Raw genomic sequence first — 18,993 nt, forward strand, 5'->3', positions numbered from 1 at the left:
AAAAAAAAAAAAGATTTTGTACAGAAGAAGAATGATAGAGGTCAGAAATTTTGATCTACATAATGAGGAGCATAAAAAAAAAGAAAGAAATATAATTACATCATAGTCAAATGTAGTTTTTTGTTCTTGGAAAATAAAAACCCAAATTGCTTTCAACTCAGTGGAGGGCACTGACTTAATCCTAACCTTAGCCCTAAGGTTTAAGTTTATGTATGCAAGTAGAGTTCTCTACACATTTTCCCTGCCAGCTAGTATTCTATTGTAACCCAGTAAACCAAAGATATAGTGGATTCCACACATAATCTGTTCACTAACCTGTCCTTCAATCATGCTTGTTTGGGTTGGGGTTGAAGATGCTAAGAACTATCAAAGGCATGATTTGACTACTGGTAATGTTACTAGGCTGCTGTTGTTAGAGGACTTACCCTTTTGTTGAGGAATAAAACAGAATTAATGAAAGCATCATGATTGTATAACCTAAGCAAGGAATGAACAGAGTTGAGCTAGACTTCATTCTGGAAGTTAATGCTGACTCACTAGAAAATATTCAACAAGTTTCCTAAATGTTCTGTGCCTTAGTCTGCTCATTGTTAAATGTCCTCTCTTTTCCCCAAGGTTTTAACAATCACAGGTCCTAGATTTTCAAAATGCTCCAAAGGGCCCTCAAACATTTAACAATATTTTTTGTTTGTTTGTTTGTTTGTTTTGGTACTGAGGATTGAATCCAGGGGAGCTCAATCACTGACTCACATCCCCAGTGTATTTTGTTTATTTATTTATTTTTTTGAGGAGCCTCATAGTATTTCCATAACTGCTTGACTAATTTACATAAGCATAAGCACATTAATCATTTAAGGAATATTTGTCTACATCTGATAATTTACTTCCTTCAAGGCTGAAGACATCAAGGTCAGAAAAACTAAGATATTTTATACAGACCGATTTCTTTTACTATGTCCTGTTCCAGGAACCTGGAGTGGTGCCCAGAAGTCTTCAGTCTTTACCCTACTTTTAGTACAGTTAGTCTTGGAGGCAGATCAACCCTGAAGAGATTGCCTTCTCTCAGCAGAAGCAACATAGGTCCATGGGAACTGAATAGGACATCCAGAATCACAGATCTAATAGATAAGTATCCTATGAAGCAAGTGGAAATTGCCCCTTGAATAGCTGGCAATTTCCTCAACACCAATAACATGTGGTATGATCAGAATTCAAGAAAATCATAAAACACACAACAGTTTGACCAAGACTGCTTATTACACATACTTCTTGTTTCCCACCCCAGTTCTTCCTCTGAAGGTAAAACTCACATCAGTTTCCTGAAAGACAGAATTGAGACACTTGACACTTGTACCTATATTCCTCCGAATATAGGTACAATGATTATTAAAGTTTATTTCCTTCTTTCCCCATTGTATTCTCCACTTGGTTTTTGGGGCAAGTGGTCAATTCTGATTTTGGGGGACCCACAGAGTCAGGCCTCTAGCCTAGGACGTAGGTAACAGGAAAGGTGCTGGGCAAAATCAATGAAGCCCTATGATGTGACACTGTTCTACTGTCTTAGCATTGATCTTAGCATTGCACTGCCTTAGCAGTGATCACTACCTGATTTTTATCTATTGCCTATCTTTTCCTTTTAAAATATAAACTCCATGAGATTAGAAGCCTCTATCTGCAGTAGCGTAAGGAGTAGTTGGCACATAAAGTAGGTGGCTCAATCGGTATTCATGAAGACTCAAGACACAATATTAGCTTCATAAAAACCTGCTTTGTTGGAGTTTCTATGAGCAACCAAAACTCAACTTGTTTGTAGTTCAGAGAGAATTTACTGAAGAGGGGCACACTTCTAAAATGGAAGCACCAGGATTAACTTACACGGAAATGATATTCTGATGATGTTACTTAGAAAATAATACAACTGCTGTTCTCTGTTTTGCTGATTACCATTCTAAGTTCCACCATACAGGACCTACTAAGAGTTGTGTTATATAAGAAAATATGTATAAACTCCTTAGGGTAGCACATAGAAATACAAAGTAAATACTTCTATTTTGTAATTATTATAATATTTGTGTTACTGGTATACTACATCATGAAATCACTCAAAACTGATGTTGAGTCACCCTTAACACATCAGTTCCATCTACTCCCCATAGTTTCCTTGAAACATCCTTGGGGGCATTCAGTCTTTGGTCATTTCAACTCACTAATATTCAGAGGCTTTCACTTGGCCTACAGCTAACAGGGAAAGGTCAGGGGATTTCAGGGCCTAACCCAATTCATCACTAGAGTCAACAGAATTGAGCTGGACTCCTGAGAACAGAGTAGCCATTCCAGGACTCCACCCAAGAATTCCCGGACTCACCTGGAGGATGACACCCAGCTGCAGCTCCCAGCAGAAGTCCTCTCAGCAGGAGCCCCCTAGCAGCTGCGTGGCACTCCCAGGTCTTCTGTGGCACTCCCAGGATCCTGCGCGGCGCTCCCAGGGTCCTCCATGGCGCTGCCACCGTCCTCTGCAGCATACAGGAGAGGCTGTGTACCCAGGGTGCGCGGGGCGGAGGCTCTCGCAGCCACAGGGAGGGCGACCTGTTGGGCTTCTTACCAGCTCTCCAGGTGAGCAGCAGACCCTCAGAGGTATGGACGCGGGCGCAGGAGCAGGACCCACAGCAGCAGGGCTTGGAAAGTGAGAAGTCTCCTGGTGAAGGACCGCCCAGAAGCCAACTCACTCGTGGGAACTGCCTTTGGGGCCTTTTCTTGAGGGTTGTGTTCCCCACAGGCGCCTGGGCCTTCCTGGGTCCTGGAGAGTGCGGAGCACGTGCGTGTGCGTGGGGGGCGGAGCCAGGCGTGGGCCACATCCGGGGTAGGCAGGCGGGTGGGCGGGGAAACTTGCAAATTTGGGCGGGAAGCACAAGGCTTCAGAACCAGCAGGGTGAGGTGCCCGAGGGTGTGCGATGGCACTTTTAAGTTCCCATCCTTTGCAGGCCTCGCCTGCCTGGTTTTATTAGTTGCTTCAGTCAAACTCTGAAAACTCATCTCCCCCTTTGGATTTCTTCTTCGTTGACTGTGTACGCGCAGTTGATGGTTTGTCACTGGTTACTTCTCCCTCAAAGGTGTATTTTGACAAATGCAAATAAGCAGATGTCTGTGTGTTCATTACCACACGTGTTGTCGATTTCAGGTCCACCTGCCCTCCTCTGGGGTCTTCTAAGTCTGGACAGGCGACCCGCTGCGCCCACCCTCCACTCAGCCTCTCCCAGCCTCCTCCATCTTATCTATCAGACACAGAAGGTAGTGGTGCAGCAACTGAGTGACAGAATCGCGATTAATAATAATATCTTTGCAGGTGGGGTTGTGGCTCAGTGGTAGAGCGCTTGCCTGGCATGTGTGAGGCACTGGGTTTGCTTCTCAGCAACAAGATACAGGCCCATTTAAAAAAAATCTTTTAAAGAATAATAATATAGTCATTTATTTAACATTTTATTGAAATGCTAGTGAGAACATACTGTTGGGTGTTGGACAAAACAAATATGGGCCCTGTCCACCGAGTTTCCAGACTTGTGAGCCAGTGCTTTTCAAAGTATAAAATCAAACATTCTTTAAGCTCATACTTACATGGTAAATACCAGGGAAATGTGAGGTTTTCTTGTTCTCTGAAGGAAACAAAAGTTGTGGTTCTGTGTTTTCCTTAGAAGAGGGATGGACGCAGAGGAATGGATAGGGTGCATATATGAAGAGTACAAGTCTGGAAGACCAGATATCCAATCTAAGTATGAATTTATGTACTAGCTTTTGTGTGTTCAGCATATCTCGACTAATGTTGATATGTTTAATTGCATGCCTGTCAACAGTGCGTTCACATTGATATTCAGCTGAAGATAATCTATCAGGAAAAACCTACAGGTGGACATGAGTTATTTTAGGGAAAATAAGTAGACAATAGGTTTCAAGTTTGAGGGGATGGGAAAGAATGAGCAAAAGCAGAAGTGGGGTTGTTTATAAACTGGTGTATAAGTAGACATTTTTAAGTTTGTGAATGCACAAATAAATATGCATATATAATTTATATGCAAATGTATTTTTGATAATTAAATATATAGGTCTCATTACACATGTATATTCACAATTTTATGTATGCTTTATACTAATGTAGATTCAGGTATAAGTTATATTTAGGTTTAGTGTTAAATTTTCTATAGGGTAAGGATTAGGGCTAGTGAAAAAAATGCATATGAAAAACCAGGAATACTCATTATAATAACCCATGAATACATGTATGAAAATATAAATAAATATGTTTTGAACTAGGGAAGGTTTTATTTTTTATTATTTTAAAAAATATTTTAGTTGTTGATAGACCTTTATATTATTTATTTATATTCAGTGCCAAGAATCGATCCTAGTGTCTCACACACGTCAGTAAAGTGCACTACCATTGAGCCACAGCCACAGCCCTGAACACATATGAAAACAGATTTTTAAAAATAGGACTGCATGGATTAATTATATATATGAATATATACTTATACATATTCAGATATAACATTGATAACTGTATACATAACTATCTTCAAATGAATATTAAAATTTATATATGCATTTATTTTAACGTAGGCTTAGGTATACAAGTAAATATATGGTTAGTATCAATTTCAAATTTTTGTGTACTTTTAGGTTTATCTTTAGGGAATAAATATATTCATTGAAAACATGAATACAGGGATTCTATCTCTTAGGTCCCCTTCTTCCTCGGGAGAAGTCTTTTCTGCTGTCCTTTAATAAACTTCTAATTTTCCACTCTGACCTTGCCTGGCATGCTTCTCTGGTGTTATTCTTCAACACTGGGGAAGCAAGGACTCGTCACTGGGTCAACAGCAGTAACACTAATGTTGCCTCTATGAGAAAAATGTGTTCACATTTTACACATCAATAAGGCTCAGTTTCCTTATTAACAAGTGAAAAGATTATATTTAATGTCTAATTTTAAAAGATTCAATAGGAGTACTTGGAGAAAATGAAGAGTTAAAATAAAGCAGGGTGATAATTGACTAGATAATCGAAATATGAAGAAAAGAGGAAGAAAGCTACTTCTGAGTGAAATTGTGTTAAATTACTTCAACCCCAAACCTGATGGTGACCAGGGAGAGCTTATCAATCTATTCGGAAGCAGAAAATTTTTCAAAAGGAGGAAATAAATTATGCGAAGGATGGGCAGTTGAAAGGCACTAGGAGGAAAAGCTATTTGGAAGTCATGCGATATCTCCCTGGGAAATGGAGTTGGCAAAATGGCTGATTCTAAAGAGGTTAACTATTTGCTCCAAATCTTCTGAAAGACTCTGAACTCCCTTACTTCTAATTACCCCTTGAAGTGTTTCAACACTTAAAAGACCTGCAAAGTAGAGATGTTATATGCTTTTCCAAAGTAAACACCACTAATTGAACAATTTCATCAGAAGCAAATGGAAAAGAATCTTTTTTTTTCCTTTAGTTTTCGTTTGTTCACAGTTTCAAAATACCTGTAGAAAGAAACTATTTCATTTCCCTAAGAGGTCCTCCAATATGCTTCAAGGTTTCTGAAATCCCCACCGGCAACTGCAGGCAGAGTGTGATGTGTGCATCTAGGTTTTTTTTACGAGGTGTGTAACCAACATTTTAGTAACTTCTCCAAAGTGTCCCTGGCCCTGGAAAGTTGAAATCCACTGCACTCTGCCTGGTCTGGGGGCCCCTTCCAGTTCTCAGCCAACAGTGCACTTTTAATCTTTGTTCCTCCAGCCTACGAGATCCCTGGACACCTCTCATGAACTTGACCAAGGGAGGATCCAGGACTGAAGTCCAGGTGATGCTCTGAGAAGCGGACGAGGCTCTGGGCGCACGCCCCAGCCCCACACGGCTGACTCGCAGCGGGCAGCGCGGCCGCGCCAGTCCGCCCGCCGCTGGCTCCTCACACAGGCGGCGGCGCTGGGGCCGCTCCAAGTGCGTCAAGAAGTGTAATCCCTCCGCTAAGTACTTGGCTCTCAGTCTCCAATCACTAGTGGGAGCTGGAGAGGGCAAGTGAAAAAAAAATTCCAGAGGCAGCCAAGGAGCCAGAGAGAGAGAAAAAAAAAAAAGTCCCGCCGCGGCGGCGGCGGCGGCGGCGGCGGCAGAGTGGTGGCGGTGGCGGTGGCGGCCAGAAGTTGACGGCGCGGCCCGCGGAGTCGGCGGGGCGTGCACGGCTCGCCGGAAGGTGCGGGACTGCGGCGTGGAGGACCGGAGTGCGGGAGCACAGCGGGGGCGAACTTCCATGATAACATGCTTTTGCGAAGTTCAGGAAAATTAAATGTGGGCACCAAGAAAGAGGATGGGGAGAGCACAGCCCCCACCCCTCGTCCAAAGGTCTTGCGTTGTAAATGCCACCACCATTGTCCAGAAGACTCGGTCAACAATATCTGCAGCACAGACGGATATTGTTTCACAATGATAGAGGAAGACGACTCTGGGATGCCTGTGGTCACTTCTGGGTGTCTAGGATTAGAAGGTTCAGATTTTCAGTGTCGGGACACTCCTATTCCTCATCAAAGAAGATCAATTGAATGCTGCACAGAAAGGAATGAATGTAATAAAGACCTCCACCCTACTTTGCCTCCACTGAAAAACAGAGATTTTGTTGATGGACGTATACACCACAAGGCCTTACTTATATCTGTGACTGTCTGTAGTTTGCTATTGGTCCTTATCATTTTATTTTGTTACTTCAGGTATAAAAGACAACAAACCAGACCTCGGTACAGCATTGGGCTGGAACAGGATGGAACTTACATTCCTCCTGGAGAATCCCTGAGAGACTTAATTGAGCAGTCTCAAAGCTCAGGAAGTGGATCAGGCCTCCCTCTACTGGTCCAAAGGACTATAGCTAAGCCGATTCAGATGGTGAAACAGATTGGAAAAGGTCGCTATGGGGAAGTTTGGATGGGAAAGTGGCGTGGCAAAAAGGTAGCTGTGAAAGTGTTCTTCTCCACAGAGGAAGCCAGCTGGTTCAGAGAGACAGAAATCTATCAGACAGTGTTGATGAGGCATGAAAACATTTTGGGGTTCATTGCTGCAGATATCAAAGGGACTGGGTCTTGGACCCAGCTCTACCTCATCACAGACTATCATGAAAACGGTTCCCTTTATGATTACCTAAAGTCTACCACCCTAGACACTAAATCCATGTTGAAGTTAGCCTACTCTTCTGTCAGTGGCTTATGTCATTTACACACAGAAATCTTCAGTACTCAAGACAAATCAGCGATTGCACACCGAGATCTGAAAAGTAAGAATATCCTGGTGAAGAAAAATGGAACTTGCTGCATAGCTGACCTGGGCCTGGCTGTTAAATTTATTAGTGATACAAATGAAGTTGACATACCACCCAACACTCCTGTTGGCACCAAGCGCTACATGCCTCCAGAGGTGTTGGATGAGAGCTTGAATAGAAACCACTTTCAGTCTTACATCATGGCTGATATGTACAGTTTTGGACTCATCCTTTGGGAGGTTGCTCGGAGATGTGTTTCAGGAGGTATAGTGGTGCCCACTGACCCCTCTTATGAGGACATGAGAGAGATTGTGTGCATCAAGAAGTCACGGCCCTCATTCCCCAATCGCTGGAGCAGTGATGAGTGTCTAAGGCAGATGGGGAAACTCATGACAGAGTGCTGGGCTCACAATCCTGCATCAAGGCTGACAGCCCTGCGTGTTAAGAAGACACTTGCCAAAATGTCAGAGTCTCAGGACATTAAACTCTGATATGAGGGTAAAGGAAGCATCTCCACCGAAGGCCAATAGATACTCGTCTGCTGTGGGCAGAGCAAAAGGTGTTAAAGAAGCATCTGCAGTTCAAGCCTCGAATGTTGTCCTGCTTCTTGGTGGGTTCAGACCTTTCCTCTCAGGGAGCAGCCTGGACATAGACTAGAGAAGTTCCCAGAACCACAGATTTCTCTGTGTCTGTTTGTAGGAGGGAGAAACCGCTTGGGTAACTTATTCAAGATACAATGCATGTTGCTTTCTAAGAAAGCCCTGTATGTTGGGATTGCCATTTTTTTAAAAAGAGGCTTTAATTTTGCCAAAATAAAACAAATATTGTATAAGTTTTAAGGTTTATACTATTATAGTTTAATGATAACAAAAAAAAAAAAAAAGAAAACATGAATACACCTAGGAATGTACATGGTAACATTTGCATAAAAAATAAGGTTTTTTTTTTTGTTTTGAAATAGGGAAGGGTTAATATGAGACACAAATACAAATTTTTAATATACAAATGCAAAGATAAATTTTATATATGAAATATAATAACACTTCTGCAAATATAACACTGATAAATGTGTACGTAAGTATAAATATATATGAGTATTCATATAAGTATATATGCTTTTATCTGAATGTAGGTTAGTTATGGTGGTAAAACTATGGTTAGTACTAAATTTGGTATATAGTTAGGGAATGAATATTTATACTGAAAAATATTAATATTTAAGAAAGTACATGTGCAATATTGACGTTTTGAAACTGGGAAGGGTTTAATGTGAGATGTAGGAAGACACATTTTTAATTTGTGAAAGCAAATATATATATGCAAATATAGCATTGATAATTGAATGCAAGTCAAAATACACATAAACATTAGGAAATTAATAGGTGTATTGAAAAACATGAATAATCATAAGGATATATATGTAAAAATTTGCATTAAAATACACAGAAATATGTGTTTTGAAATAGGAAAAGGTGTGAGATGCATGAATACACATTCATTAACTTCCAAATGCACAGATAAATTACATGTGAACATATATAAATACTTATGTATATGATTATCAATTACATACTTGAATATAAGTATGTGAGAATATTTATATTACTATATATGTTTTTGTATTAATGTAGGTTTAGGAATGGGGTAAATTTAGGGTTAGTATTAAATATTGTGTAGTGTAAGGGTTAGAGTTAGGGTATGAATATATATATCAAAAAACATGAATATTCAAAAAATATGCATGTGAAAATATGTATAAAACATATATAAAAAATGAACAGGGACCTAGTAAAAAAACATTATATGGAGAAATGTTGACAATAACTAAAGGAAATCCATTGCCATATATACAGTTGGAAACACTGTCTATAATTAATAGAAAAAGTACAAGGAAAAAAAGTTTATCTCAGGTATTTTGAAGCAGTGAAAGCAAGATAACAAATGCAATCATAAGTCAAGACTCAAAATTTCCTCAAGGATTTATTGAGAATAGATGATTTGAACATACAATTAAATTTTGAGTCAACAATAAAAAATAATTCAAAGGTCAACAGAAGTTTCAAATAAAGCAAAGACTTTTTATAAAAAATATATATGGAGTAAAGAAAAACATTACAAGGAAAATTGGAAATGCTTTTGAGCTGACGGATAACAAAGATTCAACAAATCAAAAACAATAGGAGGCTGATGAAGCAGTTCATAATTTCACCTGCTTACATTAGAAAAAGACACAGGGATAAAATCAGTGTTGACTCTGATCATGCAACTTGAGAAGCACTAATAATAATTTATTTTTAATAATAATTAAGAATTTGCTTAGAATAGATATGTACATGGAGTCCAGGGCCAGTGGATGTTGCATATACCAACGTGGGATCACAAAGAGTGCAGCACCATAGCAGGCAAATGTGCAAGTGGCCAGGAGCTGAATGGTGTCTTGAAGATGTGCACAGGTCAGCTGAAGATCTTGACTTTGTTGTCACTGAGAGGCAGGATGGGGTGAGAAGAGAAAGGAAGGGAAAGGACTATTTCTTAGTTATTCGTGCTATCAAACTGCCTCCAAGAAAAAGTGGAGGCAGTGCACAGAGCTCTGGCAATGCTGGGGAAGAACAGCAATGAGCAGGCTGCAGCCCAAGGTGCAGGAGCAGCAAAACACGTTTGAGGCAATGACAGGGGTGATCCAGTGCTTCTCTGCCTTCAACACACACATTTGCGCTGCCACCCCCTTGTCAGAGCACAGTGTATGCAAGGCACCTGAGGCTGCTAGAGCTGCTATGTAACCTGAAGGCTGCAGGAGGAAGGGAACGCAATAGGGGTCTGGCCGCCCAAGCCTCTGGGGACCAAGTTGGCGGTCACTTCTGAAGGCTCCCTCTCTTAGCCCTTGTTCGCCCATTCCTGTTACCTGGCTGGCCTGGGTGACTATCTATCACCCCAGTTCCTACACTCCATGGTAACTATTGATTAACTGGGAGAGATGGACTGCAGTGTGCTCAAAAAGCCTATGAAGCTGAGCGAGAACCGCTAAGGCAGAGGCTGTAGCTGTGGCGGCAGCAGAGGCAAAGAGGTTGGGAGGTGGTGGTTGCCCTGGGTTGCATGGTCAGGGTGGAGACTGCAGTGCCTGGCTGCAGCTGGGCTGACAGCAGTGGCAGCCCCTGAACCCTGGGGCTGGGGAACGCCAGCAAGTACTTTCTTTTGCACACCTTTCCTATCAGAGGTTCTGTCCACCTTCTTTGATACAACACCCAGGAAAATAGGCAGGCCAAGGGCTCCAGGATCCTAGGCTGTCATCCTCTACATTGAGTGGAGCCCAGGCACCAGGGGCTCAGGGAGGACCTCACCTTGACTTTAATAGTGCAGACACTCCATCCTAAGCCCCAGTGAAGAGACATCTGCTTGCTCAAAGGTGGCTGTGAGAAGTTTTCCTTTGCTTACCCAGAATTCTGTTCTAAAACCAGAGCCCCGGCAGACTTCTCCCCAGTGCCATGGAGTCCTTTCACCTGCATTGCAGCTCCACTGGAGCCGCTCTGCACAGGCGGCAGGGTCCCTTGGAGATTCTTCAGTTCCTCTACTTCCATGGTACCTTCCACGCTGCCTGGAGAGACATGCTGCACGCCCTAGGGAACACAGCCCTGTTCAGTGTCTCCTCTGAATGCCCAAACCACATGCAAGGATGCTACCAGTACAAATGCATCTGGTGGAAGACAACCACAAGTCCAACATGGGCTCCTGGTTCATGGAAGCCATGGAGTATGACTGTGCAGTGAAGGACTACTGCGGTCCAGGGATGGTGTACTGCTAGGAAGGCATCCAATTATTTTCCTGAACTTTGAAAAAATGGCTTCAATTTCAAACTTCTTGACAATGGCTGTGTTTAAATTGCCAGTGAAAACACCGGAATTGATGGACCTGAAGTCATTATTGTTGGTGATGCTGATGGCCTGTGTGTTGCCAGTCATGGTTAGCTCACCTAGTTTTAATCCTTAAACAAAGAAACAAAAGAACACTGTCATAAAATAAACAAGTAGATACACAGGTATCACTGGCTTCTCTACCTTTTCAATATTATACTTAGGAAAGCTCAAATCCCAAATTTAGTAACATAAATGGTTTACAATGCATGGTTCCATGTAACAAAAATACTCAATATATAAGTTTGAATAAATACCTGGTTCACTTATCCAAAATTTATTTCTGAAAAATTACCAAATGCTTTTTTTTTTCAGTTAGCAGATCCTTTGATCACTTATTCTATATTTAATTGACTAAATTATTTTCATAGCTAGAAAATAATAAAGCTCTGTGGTACCTTCTTTTTCAATTTCCAATCATTAACAAATGCAAAAAAATGGAGATTAGAATACAAAGCAAGGTGTACATGTACAAACAACTTTTTACTTTGATATGTAAATTAATACAGGATTTTTTTCTTCTTTCCTACTGTAGAATACATTGCTATATAGGTAAAACAGACATAACATAGAGAATGAGAAAGAATGGAGGAGAAGAGGGAGAGAAGAAAATTTCATTAATTTGAAATTACATGTGGAAATTGTCATCTTCCAAACAAGTAATAATACTTCCGTTGTTGTGGATATTTACCAGCTAAAAAACATACATCCTCACAAATTGCAGAGAAGCAGTACAGTCTTTCAAAGCTTGAGAAAACATAGCCAGTTTTTCTTCTATATTTTCTGTCATGTAATTAATATTATGAAGGGGTGGTCAAACATAAAGATGGTGGAATAAGATGGACATCATTACCTTAAGTACATGTATGAAGATACAAATCGTGTGACTCTAATTTCTAAACAACCAGAGAAATAAAAAATTGTGATATATACGTGGAATATAAATCATAAGGCATTCTGCTGTCATATAAAAACATTAAAATTAAAAAATATTTTTAAAAAGAATGTAAAAAAAAAGAAAAAGAAAATACACTGTAAAGTTAGGTTGCATTTAAGGCTCTTTGTTTTCAAGTAGAAATTCGTATGACATAATCCTACCTGAAAGTGCCAATCATTTATTACAGTCTTCCTTTAACTTGCATGTTTCAAAGAGTTTCCTTTTTCTATAAATTTAGGGGCTAAAGGAATGGTTCAATGATATATAGATAGATAATTATTAGAGTCCTTATGGGCAAGGAGAATATCTCTACTACAAATCTTCTACTATAATTTGCCTAGGAGTTTCCTTCTGATAAGAGTACACAATTTATCCAGCATTTTTCTTCTACCACAACTTTTAGTCTCATTTCAGAGCCACTTCAGTCTATAACATAGATACCTCCACTTTAGATCCACATTGATTTACTGATAAACACAAGAGCTCTTGTATCCTAAGAAATATGAGAGGTATTGCTCTTTATCAGGATGCCAAAGCCAAGTTAGCCCATATTTGCTACAAGAATTTCAGGAATAAACTGCCTTTTGTGTGAATGAAAAACAAACTCCATAACAGAAAAAATCTGATGAAATATGGAATAGAGCAATGTAACCTCCAATTACTCCTTGAGAACATGCATTTTTATTTCTCCATTGTCTATAACAGGTTTACATGTTATCTATTTCAATATCAAAACCCTATTATCAGAAACTAACAGTTAATTCCATTAAAGGCTGTGGAAGCAATATTAAAATCAGAAGTTCAATTACAAAGTTTCACATGAAAAAGGATGATTTTGAGAATAAGAGATTTAATTAAATTAATTCTGTACATGTTATTTAATTAAACCAATAGCATATGTCAATTACAAAAAAGCATATGTAGTCAGTGTTCATAATAATCAGCAAATTAACAGACTTGGTAACTGTTGAAATTTTATTCTCAACCTCACTTTTTATTCCTTTAATAAGAGACCTCTATGTTGCCTGAGGAATGCTAGTATTTTTAAAAATTATTTTCTGAGCTTGGGAGAAGACTTAATTGTGTTTAGTCAAACTCAATTAAACTTCTATTTTGAACATTAGCTAATTGATATACTTAATCAGCAACAAACATATTTATATGAGGATTCTTAAAATATCATAGCTACCAAATTAATAATTGCATTTGATCTTTAAGAACCATTTTAAATGACATTTCTAAATTAAGCATTAAAGTAGAAGAAATCTTAACGGTATGTAAATTGGATATGCCTGAAAACTTAACCACTATGCATTTAAACCAGGAACTCCCAAATCAAAATCAAACATCATAAAAATGTTTTGAATAAAATTGCCAATTATTACTTTTGTGGTTATGAAAGCTTTACATCAAACTAGACCCCTCAACATTATTTTTGTCTATAATGAAGGCCAATTTACTGAACAAAATATTAAGCCTTTTACATTAAAATTAAGAGTAAGACACCATTAGAAAAAGAGTATACCACAGCCTTGTATTGTTTCAATTTAGCTACATTTAAATGGCTTCTTTATAACTAATCAAGCTAGGATTAAATAAAGTAAAGGTCATAATTTTAAAAAATTTTGGAGTTTGAACTATTGTAATCCTCAAGAAAAATGATACAAGAATCAACTGAAACAACAACAACAACAAAAATCAAAGTATGTGTATATAACAATGTTAACTGTGCCACTCAGCGTTAGGTTCCATTTCTTACCAGTAGGGGTCAAAGTCAGTAAGATAATCCATGGATATCATATTACTTTATTTTTGCTGATATTCGATAAATTTTTTAAACATCATAGTCATTTTCTAGACTAAATATTTTTTTATGGTTGACATTTTATTTTCCGGACAGCGATATATGGGTTAAAATGCAAGCACAAAAAATGTTAGATTAGATTGGACCCATGGTTTACACAGCCCAGTGTTCTGCAATAGATAGTGGTCCTCGGTCAGATTTAACAGGAAACACTGGTACTCTAGAGTTCTCACTTTAAATGTCAACATGTGATCTTTGACACCATCCTTTTACCATATGAGGGTGACCAACCACCTGGCAAACTCCCAACTGTAGATTGTGTAATTGTAATCAAATGACTACTAGGTACCCTAAAGTCTGTATGCATCTAATCTATCTCACAATTACTCACTTGCCAGTTTCTGTCAGCATTGAGGAGAATGAATGATTTTTTGTGGTGCTGTGTAAATTGGATATGCCTGGCAACTTATCCACTATGCATTTAAACCAAGTACTCCCAAATCAAAAGCAAACATCATAAAAATGTTTTGAATAAAACTGTTAATTATTACTTCTGTGGTTATTAAACGTTCTCTGAAAATCAAGCCTCAAGTCTGTTACTATTGTGCAAATACTTGATTATTAGTCTACTGGTTGGCTTGCACATTGAATCAATATGAATGTATTACATGAATTTTCAATTAGGTGAGGAAGGACTTTAACTTTCAGTCATGATAAAATAACAGGGACTAAACTAATCCACCTGACTCAAACAACTAGAAAACCCAGGCAAACAGAGATGAAGCAACTGTTTTTCAGACATTAAACCACAAGCAGTACAAAGCCAAGACATCTAAGAGAATACAAATTAAGTCCTAGGGTAGCCCCAGCTTTCTGCCTAGAAAGCATATTTTATATCACAGAAAATAAAGAGGGGCTGGGGGAGGTTTTGCAAATACAGAGAGTGACCTGAGTTGAGGAGCTGAAGACCAGAGATCAGAGTATCTAAGATGGCAGGATTTTGTGATGGAGTGTGTGTGTGTGTGTGTGTGTGTGTGTGTGTGTGCCCGCACGCTACTGAGGATTGAACCCAGGGCCTTGTGCATGTTAGGTAAGCACTCTACTAACTGAGCTATAGACTCAGCCCTGTGAGGCAGTTTTCATGAAAGAAAAGAGCTATGGAGAAGAGGAACTCCAGAAATCTGCTTCAGGGTATCCCTGAATCAATGCTGATCTCCATAACATGCATACAATGAGGAAAATTGCATGTGTCTGCTTAAAAAGCTATTGGAAAGCTGTGAACTATTAATCACAAGATCCACAGTGGGTCTATGAGCAAAAGTGAAGAGTCCAAACTGATTCCTGAGAGCATCAAATTTAGACATCAGAAGAAGTGGACCTTAGTTAATGGGGATATATGATACCTAGGCCAATCCTGGTAAAACATGAAAACCAGATGATCAAACTGAAGAAATCAAAATGACTATCAGAGAAAAGCATGATATTTCTTTTTAAAAATAGCAACAGGAAACACACCATCTCCAGCATCTGATCAAAACCTCCTAGTCATCTGAGGCATTTGAAAAATATGACCATGACCAAGAGGGAAATGAAAGATACCCAAATGAATCAAACGGAACATTTAAAGAGAAAAATTTAAATATATAAAAGTTTTTTTTAAATCACTGGATAGATAATACAGGTGATAAAGCTTTGCAGAACAGGTAAGAAAACCTGAAGCTGTACCAATAGAGAATAACCAAAATGTAAATGAAAAGCAAACAGCCTCACGGATCAGTGAAGAGTATCAAGTTATTTAAAATGCCTCTAGAGTCCAAGAGAAGCCAACAGAAAAATATTCAGAAACAGAATGCAAAAAACTTCTAACTATGACAAAAATGATACTCCTAGAATCTCAATGAATAAATACAAGCAGAATAAATACACAGAAAACCATATGAGATACATCAGAATCAAATTATTGAAAAGCAGTGATAAAGAGGAAAATTGGGGTTGTTAGGCATTAGGAAAATGATTACATTCTGACAGAAAAATGGGGAGTGAGAGTTAAATGCTGCAACTACAAAACAAATGACAAGGGAAATATAAATTTTTTCAGTAAACACAGTTTATTTTTAATTCAGAAGGTTGGATGAGCTAAATTGTCTGAATGAAAGCTACCATGACAGACAAGCTGTAAACTACTGTCACCTCAAAGAATTTTCTATATCTGTAGTATCAAGGAAGTATTTAATAATCATGCATGGTTTTTGAAATGCAGCTTCTACTATAGCTAAGGAACTGATTTTTAAATTTTATTTAATTAAAATAAGATCATTTTCTAAGGGTTTGCTGTACCCAAAAAGGTTAACAGGGTTTCAGCCCCTAAAATACAGTCAATCAGAAAAAGTCTATTTATGTCTTATAGAGAGTGGATTTATTTTTTGTCCTGAAGACTTAGCAAAGATATGATTGTATTAGTTATATTTAAGAACAACAACAAATAAGTTTAAGTAGCTGCCATGAGAACTAATTTAAAAGATTAAGGTTTTTATTTTGAAAATATCAGCAGAGATGGTGAATCCTCTGTAAAATCACAGAGAATGTGTTTAGAATGAATAAACATTTTCATTTGTATTCAAAGGAGATTTTTATCCTTGAATCCCAATAGGATATATTAAAGACAGCTCTAAAGTGTACTTTAGAGGAAATATTTTTTAACAGAAAATTCCACCCTTATCCCAGATTTAGTGGTCCTGAATTTCCAATGTAAATATTAGAGGCACTTAGACTCAAATAAAGAGTAAATGACAGAATAAAGAGTAAACAGAAACAATAAAAATACCCAGATATTCCAGAGAATCAACCAACAATATTATTACATACCATATTCAAGAACTCAGAATAATATTTAAAGGGATACATAAAAATATATATTATATCCTTAAAGCAGTATTCAAATAAAGACCATAATATTAACTAAAACATAGCAAATATGGTAAGATATAAAAGATGCAAGATATAAAGTCTAAAGTTGTCATCTCTGAGAGAGCGTGCACATAAGGGAATGATATGACATCCAGCTGAGAAGACCACAGAAACCTTTTAAAACAGGTAATATTTGAATTAATGACTGAAAGATGTAGGAATTCAACTGACATACACTAGTTTGCCAAATATTTTTTAATTCACCTCCGTGTAACAGAATAATTTTCTTAAACATGTTTTGGGCATATATATGCATAATTACAAACAGGGGAAAACAGAAGACAAACTAATGTATTTAAGCCTCTTTTCTTGGAAAAAGTAAGTCAAAAGAATGCCATAAAAAGTTTGAATTTATTCTTCAAAAAGCATCCATAAATTAGAAAAATATAACTTATATCCACCACAACAGTGACAACTTTTCAATGCATCTTAAGAAAAACTGCCTGTCAAAAATTTTAAAAATCCATTTGTAGAAGTATGCTGTGAAAAAATGTGACTTTCGTATTGTAATGAAGAAATCACCACAGTATGTCTGTTATTATCCCTCTTATTTACAATTATGATGAATATTGAAGTCGTGAGCATTGAACTGCTTTCTGAAATAAAACAAATGTAAGCTTTTGAAAGTAAAATTTGGAGAAATATATAAATTTGAAAAATTTGAAGGAAATAAGAATATAATCATAACCTGAAGATATTTTGCAATTAAAATTGTATTTCTTCATCCTTTTTTAATACTTAAAACTAAGTTATAATTTAGAATAAAAAATTTTATCACAATCTATACACCAAGTATCATTACTTATTATTTGAACATCCATTTTATTATGTTGTTAAATAACTTACTACACACAACTTAAATTTGTTCCTAGTAATAAAGTTACACCATCATATAATTGTGTGCTTGATGCACATTTGTCTTATTTCCAATTTTCTTAGGTCAAAAAAATACCTTGAGATGAACTCTAAAAATTTATTAATGACAAGTCCCAGCATTGAAATTCCTTGGTCAAATAGGATGGGAAATATTAGTCATCAATGCTCAACTATATTCCTGAAAGACTGAACATTTTCCAACTATCAGGGTAGAAACTACCTCTTTGAAAACCATGTTCAAAGCATATTTGTCACCTGCCAGCTCTTCCCTAAAAGAAATTTCAGATCCATTAGGCTGAGTAGGAGGAATGGACAGATCATAACAGATGCTTTGATTTGCAATGGTGAATGAAGTTCAAGAGTTAAGTTAGGCTGGTTCCAGAAATGGAAAAAGCACAACTCCTTTGCACTCTGGGAAAAATAAAGTAGGGCTTGGAGCTTCCCAGGCATATATTCAGTCATTATTATTTAGAAATGCAAAAAAGTCATTTGGATTTTGTTTGTTCAAAGTATGCTTTGTTAGAACTGCAGATTACCTTTTCAATAAATCGGTGTTACAACAGTATGTGTGAATGATTACTGAACAATTCAATACCTCATTACAAAGAAAGAAAAACACAGCTGTAAAAAAAATAAAAAACATCTGAAAAAAGAAAGTACAGAACTAAATAATACAATCAACAACTTATACTGAATAGAACTATATGAAATATTTCATCCGTCAATAAGTAAATATACTTTCTTAACAACAATAAAATTCAAAGAGATAAAACCACATATAGTGTCAATCAGAAGTATTCACTTCAAAAGGATTAAAGAACATTCATATTCTCTGTAATATAATCAAATTGACATTCTTCTAAGAAGTTTAGTGCATGTCTTTAACACTTTAGTCTTGAACACTTTCTCCTCTGCAAATGGAACTTTTAGTAGCAAATCAGCTGTCAAAGATGCTGATTATAATTATGTCTTTATGATAACTTCCCACTGCTTAACATGACTTAGTCAGAAAATTGTTTTGAGTTATATAAAGAAGTCAAACCAACAATCATGAGACTCTCTTACTTGACTGGGGGAAATGGGTCAATCAGGGTTAGTACCCACTTGTGATAAAAGGGTCTCAGAAAATGGAACTAGTAAAAAACAAGCTTCCTCTGAATCATTGAAGATTTTGTGATTGGCACTATACCTACACTATCAGGGATTGTGCATTAAGAGCAGACACAAC

General features: G+C 37.6%; 2 pseudogenes; both read left to right on the forward strand.

Annotated features, from left to right (window-relative positions):
- The first annotated feature begins 6,285 nt into the window (after positions 1-6,285).
- On the forward strand, positions 6,286-7,764 carry LOC143404622 (bone morphogenetic protein receptor type-1B pseudogene; annotated as a pseudogene).
- Positions 7,765-9,767: 2,003 nt separating this feature from the next.
- Positions 9,768-11,072, forward strand: LOC143404054 (dual specificity protein phosphatase 4 pseudogene; annotated as a pseudogene).
- Positions 11,073-18,993: the final 7,921 nt, after the last annotated feature.

The sequence above is a fragment of the Callospermophilus lateralis genome, chromosome 7 (assembly GCF_048772815.1).
Source record: "Callospermophilus lateralis isolate mCalLat2 chromosome 7, mCalLat2.hap1, whole genome shotgun sequence".
NCBI lineage: Eukaryota > Metazoa > Chordata > Mammalia > Rodentia > Sciuridae > Callospermophilus > Callospermophilus lateralis.